Genomic DNA, 6,693 nt, shown 5'->3' on the forward strand with positions numbered 1-6,693 from the left:
GGGAGGAGTGGCTGACACGCCAGAAGGCTGTGCTGCCATCCAGCGAGACCTAGACAGGCTGGAGAATTGGGCGGGGAATAACCTAATGAAATTTAACAAGGAAAAGTGTAGAGTCCTGCATCTGGGCAGGAACAACCCCAGGTTCCAGTATCGGTTGGGAAATTACATATTAGAGAGCAGTGTAGGGGAAAGGGACCTGGGGATCCTGGTGGACAACAGGATGACCATGAGCCAGCACTGTGCCCTTGTGGCCAGCAAGGCCAATGGCATCCTGGGATGTATTAGAAGGGGGGTGGTTAGTAGATCAAGAGAGGTCCTCCTTCCCCTCTACTCTGCCCTGGTGAGACCCCATCTGGAATATTGTGTCCAGTTCTGGGCCCCTCAGTTCAAGAAGGACAAGGAACTGCTGGAGAGGGTCCAGCGTAGGGCAACCAAGATGATTAAGGGAGTGGAGCACCTCCCTTATGAGGAAAGGCTGAGGGAGCTGGGTCTCTTTAGTTTGGAGAAGAGGAGACTGAGGGGTGACCTTATTAATGTTTATAAATATATAAAAGGTGAGTGCCATGAGGATGGAGCCAGGCTCTTCTCGTTGGCAAACAATGATAGGACAAGGGGCAATGGGATCAAGCTGGAACACAAGAGGTTCCACTTAAATTTGAGAAGAAACTTCTTCTCAGTAAGGGTGACAGAGCACTGGAACAGGCTGCCCAGGGGGGTTGTGGAGTCTCCTTCTCTGGAGACATTCAAGACCCACCTGGACATGTTCCTGTGCAACCTCACTTAGGCGTTCCTGTTCCAGCAGGGGGATTGGACTAGATGATCTTTTGAGGTCCCTTCCAATCCAGAACATACTGTGATACTGTGATACTGTGAGGCTTTGGGTGCAGCACCAGCAAAAGGGAGAGAAAGCAGCACGGGTGGGGACAGCGACACCAACTGCATTGTCAGTAATCCTGAGACTTTTTCTGCATATTTTGTGCCTTTCTGTTCTTTTATTGCATAGTAACTAGATGTAAGGGCCCAGGATCTCTTGGGGAGTAGGCTGAGCCCCAGCTGCCAGCCCGGCCATGGTTTAGCAGCCCTTGCAGCACCCTCCCATCATCACTGACGGGAGGTGGGGGCGGCTTCTTGTGGGGCTGGGAGGGGTCCTCAGCGCAGCCGGCCTTCCTCTCGGGGCTCAGCCGTCCCTCCCACGAGACCATTGGCTGCCCCGGCTGGAAGCCGAGGGCCCGGGCACAGCCTCCTCTCGGTCCTCCTGCAGGTGTTCTCGCTCTCCGTGGCTGGAAACATGAGCACTGGGGGGGCTGCAGGGATGTCACTCAAAGAGACGGCACAGGAGCAGGATCAGGGCTGCCGTCCCTCTCTCCGGCAGCACGGGTGTCCTCCAGGCCCAGCTGACGTCGGACCTCCGCGCTGCACCGGCGCACGACGGTGTCGACGAGCTGCTGGACGAAGCTCCTCGTGCGCCCGCCCAGGGAGGCCTGCAGCATCCAGATCAGACTCTCCTCATCCAGGCCGAAGTAGCGCAGGCTGGAGATGACGAGTCTCTGCGCTGCTGCTGCCTCCTGGGCACCCTCCAAGAGCTGCCCCGGCTCCTGATGCAGCCAGGGCAGCAGGGGCTGGAGGGCAGCGGGGTGGACGTGGAAGATGGACGCCCAGGTGTAGGCGTGGAAGATGGACGCCCAGGTGTAGGCATGTCTTGTCTTCTGCTTGGCATCGCTGTTTCACTCCAGTCACTGAGCAGTCGGCCGTGTCTCCCCAGGATATCTTGGGGACTGGCTTGGACCCCAGCCCACCATCCAGGCCATGGTGTTGTGGTCCCGGAGCCACCCTCCCAGCATCACTGCTGGTGGGGCGGCTTCTTGCGGGGCTGGGAGGAGTCTTCAGAGCTGCCGGCCCTCCTCTTCGGGGCTCGCCGGGGCCCCCCACGGGAGCGTTGTCTGCTCCGGCTGGAAGTGGAGGGCCCGGGCACAGCTTCCTCGCGGTCCTCCTGCATCTCTTCTCGCTCCCCGTGGGTTGGATGGGGAGCGTTGCGGGGGCTGCTGGGACTCCCCCGAAGAGCTGGGCTGGAGGCAGGAGGCTCCCCGTGGGAGGCAGCAGGGCCCGGAGCAGGATCAGGGCTGCTCTCCCGCTCTCCAGCAGCAGGGGTGTCCTCCAGGCCCAGCTGACGTCGGACCTCCCCGCTGCACCGGCGCACGACGGTGTCGATGAGCTGCTGGACAAAGCTCCTCGTGCGCCCGCCCAGGGAGGCCTGCAGCACCCGCACCAGAGACTCTTGGATGAGGCCGAAGCGGCGCAGGCTGGACAGGATGAGTCTCTCTGCTGCTGCTGCCTCCTGGGCATCCTCCAAGAGCTGCCCCAGCTCCTGGCGCAGCCAGGGCAGCAGGGGCTGGAGGACAGCGGGGTGGACACGAAAGATGGACGCCCAGGTGGAGGCATGGAAGCCGCCCACGGGAGCCCTGGGCAGCGGCCCCGCAGCCGGTGGCCGGGCCGCTGCAGGCTGATGGAGGCCGTGGGCGGCTGGCTGTCCGGGAGCCCCTGCTGTCACGCGGACGACGACCGATCGTATACGTGGTGGGATGACCCGCTCCTCATAGTCGTCGTCCGCCCGCACCGAGTGCAAGATGGAGGTCACCCTCCTCTTGCAGAGGGGGCACTCGGGCTTGGTCTCAGCCCACCGCACGATGCACGGGTAGCAGAACTGGTGGAGGCACGGCAGGACGTAGCTGGCCTCCTCCCAGCTGTCCAGGCAGATTGGACAGCGGGTGTCCAGCTCCGCGGCCATGCTCTCCACGTGCGGCGGTGGGCTGTGGGGAGCTGGGGGTGTCACGCTGCTCCCTCTCGCTGGCGCTGCAGCAGCGGGTGTCACGCTAGAAAAGGAAGAGAGGCCACAGTCCATCGCTGGTCCGGGCAGGGCTGGGAGCAACGCCCAGGCCCCTCAAGAAGGAGAGCCTCCCGGCTCCCCAGGGGGAGCTTTCCCCTCTCAGCTCACCTCTGCTGCTGCGAACGCTCCGCCTGGGTGTCCCGGCTGCCCGAACGAGCCAGGGCCGGGCAAAAACCTCCGATGGCTCTGGGATCGCGCACTGAGAGTTGCACTGAAGAACTCCCCGAACTCGACCTCAGCACCAGGAACCGCCTCGCAGAACACTCCAACCTCGCGTCCTCGCTCAGCTGGCGTGCGGGCAAAAACCGACGGGGTCAGGCTCGGCGCCCGGATACAAGCAGCCAGGGATGTGTGGTCACAATCCATCTCTCGGTGATGTCACCGTCCATCGCTCAGGGACATCACCGTCCTTCTCTCGGCCAACTCACCATGGGCCATCCTCTCCCACGGTGCTCAAATGCATACGTGGTGTCACTGCAAGGCCACTGTTCATTCCACGCGCCATCTCTCGCCTTCAGCTCAACAACTGTGTTTCACTCCGGTCGCCGACCCCCTGCCCATGTCTCCCCAGGGTCCCGTCAGGTCACTACGGCCATGGCTGACGTCTCCAAGCACATGCGACCGGAGGGTTCACTCAACAACGCCTCCTGCCTCCCTGGGAGGCTGCAGCACAAAGTCCCACGGGCTCTCCCCGCACCCCAGCACTGCCGGCCATCCCTCTGCGCTCCCCTTCTTCCCCCCACAGAGGGTCACAGGCAGCCCCTGGCTGACTCTCAGGGATCCTGTTCTACCCAGGGGGGATCAAAAAGCCCATGGCAGCCTCCAGCCCCGAGCCCTGGCTGTCCATTTGCTGAGGGCGGCTGCACCACACACGCCCTGTGGAGACATCGCAGGACACGCTCCCTTCTCCAGGAAGGGTCCTTGTGTTGGGTTCCAGATGCCCCTTGGGCCGGGCTGGTCTGGATGGGGCCCAGCCTCCGCGGGTCAGAGTCTGCAGGGTGATGGGGGCACAGCACCAGACACATGGTTTACAGTCCATAGCCACTTTATGCCATCCTTGAAGGTGTTTTCTTGTCTGAAAGAATCCTTTTTGTCCAGCAAAGTGCAAAACAGGCCTTATCTTGTAGGTGCTCGTAGTCATGTCTTGCTTCCTGTTTTCCTCGATGGCGTGATATTGCCCGAGTAAATTCTGTTCTTCCTAGCAAAGTGCAAAACGCGCCTTACCTCACAGCTGTCCATAGTAGTCTGTAGCCACTTTTCGTGCCATTAAGTAGATGCAATTTTGGTCAATACGAGCCACACTTTACAACACACAGCTTAAGATTTCCATACATTCAGCTTACTAAGTAACATGAAGCAGACAGTATACTAAAAATCACCCGACCTTGTAATTCTAAGTGATTCATACACACGTACTTAAGCCGAATGCTTGATACAAAACTTAAATTGGGCCCATCCAGTGATCCGTTAGCAGTAAAAGAGCTTTGCCAAAGAGCCACACTTGCTTAGCAGAGAGAGCTCAAAACAGGCTGTCATCCGTGTGGAATAAAGTGGTTGGCTTAAAGTCAAATCACATACAGCGGGCAAGGTCTGCACAAGGCTCCTTGTGCCCGCAACGTATTGGTGTTCAGTGTGTCGTTCTGCTTCCTTGCGGGTTTCCTAGAAGGAGTTCGTGGCCCAGCTGCAGCTCAGGCCTTTAGCTCCTTTGGAGCCTGAACCAAACTGCTGCTGGCTTGGCTGAGTGAGCGCCTCTTTCACATAGGTGCGTTCTTAATATATATTAATTCTCCATATACATTAGAAATACTGGTAGACTAGTTAGGGCTTTTTGCCGGGGCTGGCTCAAGTAGCTGCAGAAGGTCCCAGCTTTCACTTGCTTCAGACGCATCATACCGAGCACCGTTAGACTCCTGGAACTGGACTTCTGCTTGTATTTACTTTTTAATTTCTGTGACTTCTGCCAACTGTTCTTGTTTCTCTCTGTTGTGTTTTCTCCTATGGCACTACCGAAGCTTTCTCAGATTTGAATCTACTAACGAACATTCTACAGAGAGCATCTTCAATGTGTCGAGGGTTAAGATTGCGGGGTGACAATAAAACCCTGGCAGATGTATTGTTAACCTCCTCTTCCCCCCGCTGCCCCCGTTTGCCCCTCCCTCTCCCCCCTTCCCACTAAGGACAGGCGATCGGGAGGAAAAGAAGGACGGAGGGAAGAGAGGTGGAAAAATTAAAAATGCTTTACTAATGCTACTAATAAGAATAGAGAAAATAATACAAAACATACAAAACCAATCTTGAAAGTCTCAGCAACTGCAGAGCCGGCACCCAAAGTCCTGGACTGGACCCTGCAGCCAACCGGAGCTGGATTCAGTCTCTCACTAGGCCTCAGTTCGCAGGGCCGACTAGCAAGGTCCTCTCCTCATGTCGGCCATAAGCAGAGGGGACGAAGAAAGAGCAAAGAGGCAAAGAGGACAAGGCCCTCGTGATCTCCCACTTTTATATGAAGTATTCACGTGAATGGAATGTTATACACAGTTGGTCGGTTTCTTGGTCACTTGTTTCTCGTTGCCCCTTTGGCGAGATGTGAATCTCTCCTTATCAATAAGTTCGCATTCCATTGCTATGTTTACCAAAACACGTATCTGGTTCTCCAGGAAAATGCAGCTAATATGAAGGCTTTAGCTGACAGGCAAAATTCCCTAAAAGAGAAACTTGGTTTTTAACAAAACCAGGACACAATGTAACAGTGTCTGGCCCTGATGCTGATTATTTTTGTGCTGTGGAATATAGGAAGCAGAGTGCTGGTGGATAAAAATGCTACTAAGTAAGAAGTTGACGAGTTGATATTAGTCAATGTCAAATACCCTTTAATACTAGGTTTTTTAAAGGTAAGGACTGATTTGTATTAGAACGGAAACAAGTCATTTAAAAGCCATGTCTATGGAAGCTAATAGCTCTGGTTTACTAATGCTACTAGTAAGAATAGAGAAAATAATACAAAACATACAAAACCAATCTTGAAAGTCCGTGTGGTCCTAGCTCTCTTTGTGTACCCATAATAGGGTCTGGATTTAGGTATTCGCTGACACATTTGAAGTTGTACTTACAGTAAGCAAGAATAAGCACTGAGTGACATCACTCAGTTCTGGGGAAAGGAGTTGAAGGGATGGGAGTTGTGTGGATTTGTACAAGAGGAACTGGGAGAACTAACAGATTTAATCTGGAAGGTTGATTTCAAATAGAGAAACTTGAGAGGTCTATTTTTTCGAGTTCCCGTATTTTCTGTCTTTGGATCCCGGTACTCATTTTTTGTAAATTGATCTTGTAGCAGTTTACCCTCCTGACATAACTGTAATGCAGGCCTAGATGGGTGTTTGCCTGCGCTAGAGCCAGGGTGAGAAGCAGGAAGCAACATGACTATACCATCTCCCTTTATCTGCAAGTGCCACAGACCCCTCTTCACAGCTGGCCACAGGTGGTGTGGTAGGAAAGCCTGTGGTGTGCTGGCCATCAGCCCCTCGGCTGGCACAGCGAGTGTCAGCGAACAACCCCAGCAGCCCCGGAAGCCGCGGTGGCAATGTGGACAGCCAAGCCGCCTCCTTGCCAGGGCGAGATTTCTTAATTAAAAGTACGCCTACATTCCCTGTCTCTCCTCACTGGGGCGCCGGGAGGGACAACTGGCGCTATGGGGAGCGCTCGGCCCCAGCTCCACAGCGCGGGGCAGCCTCAGCTTCCGGGCGGTGGCTTCTCCGACACCGGGGGCCCAGGCCAGCCCCCCGCACCTTGCCGGTGCTGAGGCGAGCGGCCAG

This window comes from Nesoenas mayeri, assembly GCF_963082525.1.
Source record: "Nesoenas mayeri genome assembly, chromosome: Z".
Classification (NCBI taxonomy): domain Eukaryota; kingdom Metazoa; phylum Chordata; class Aves; order Columbiformes; family Columbidae; genus Nesoenas; species Nesoenas mayeri.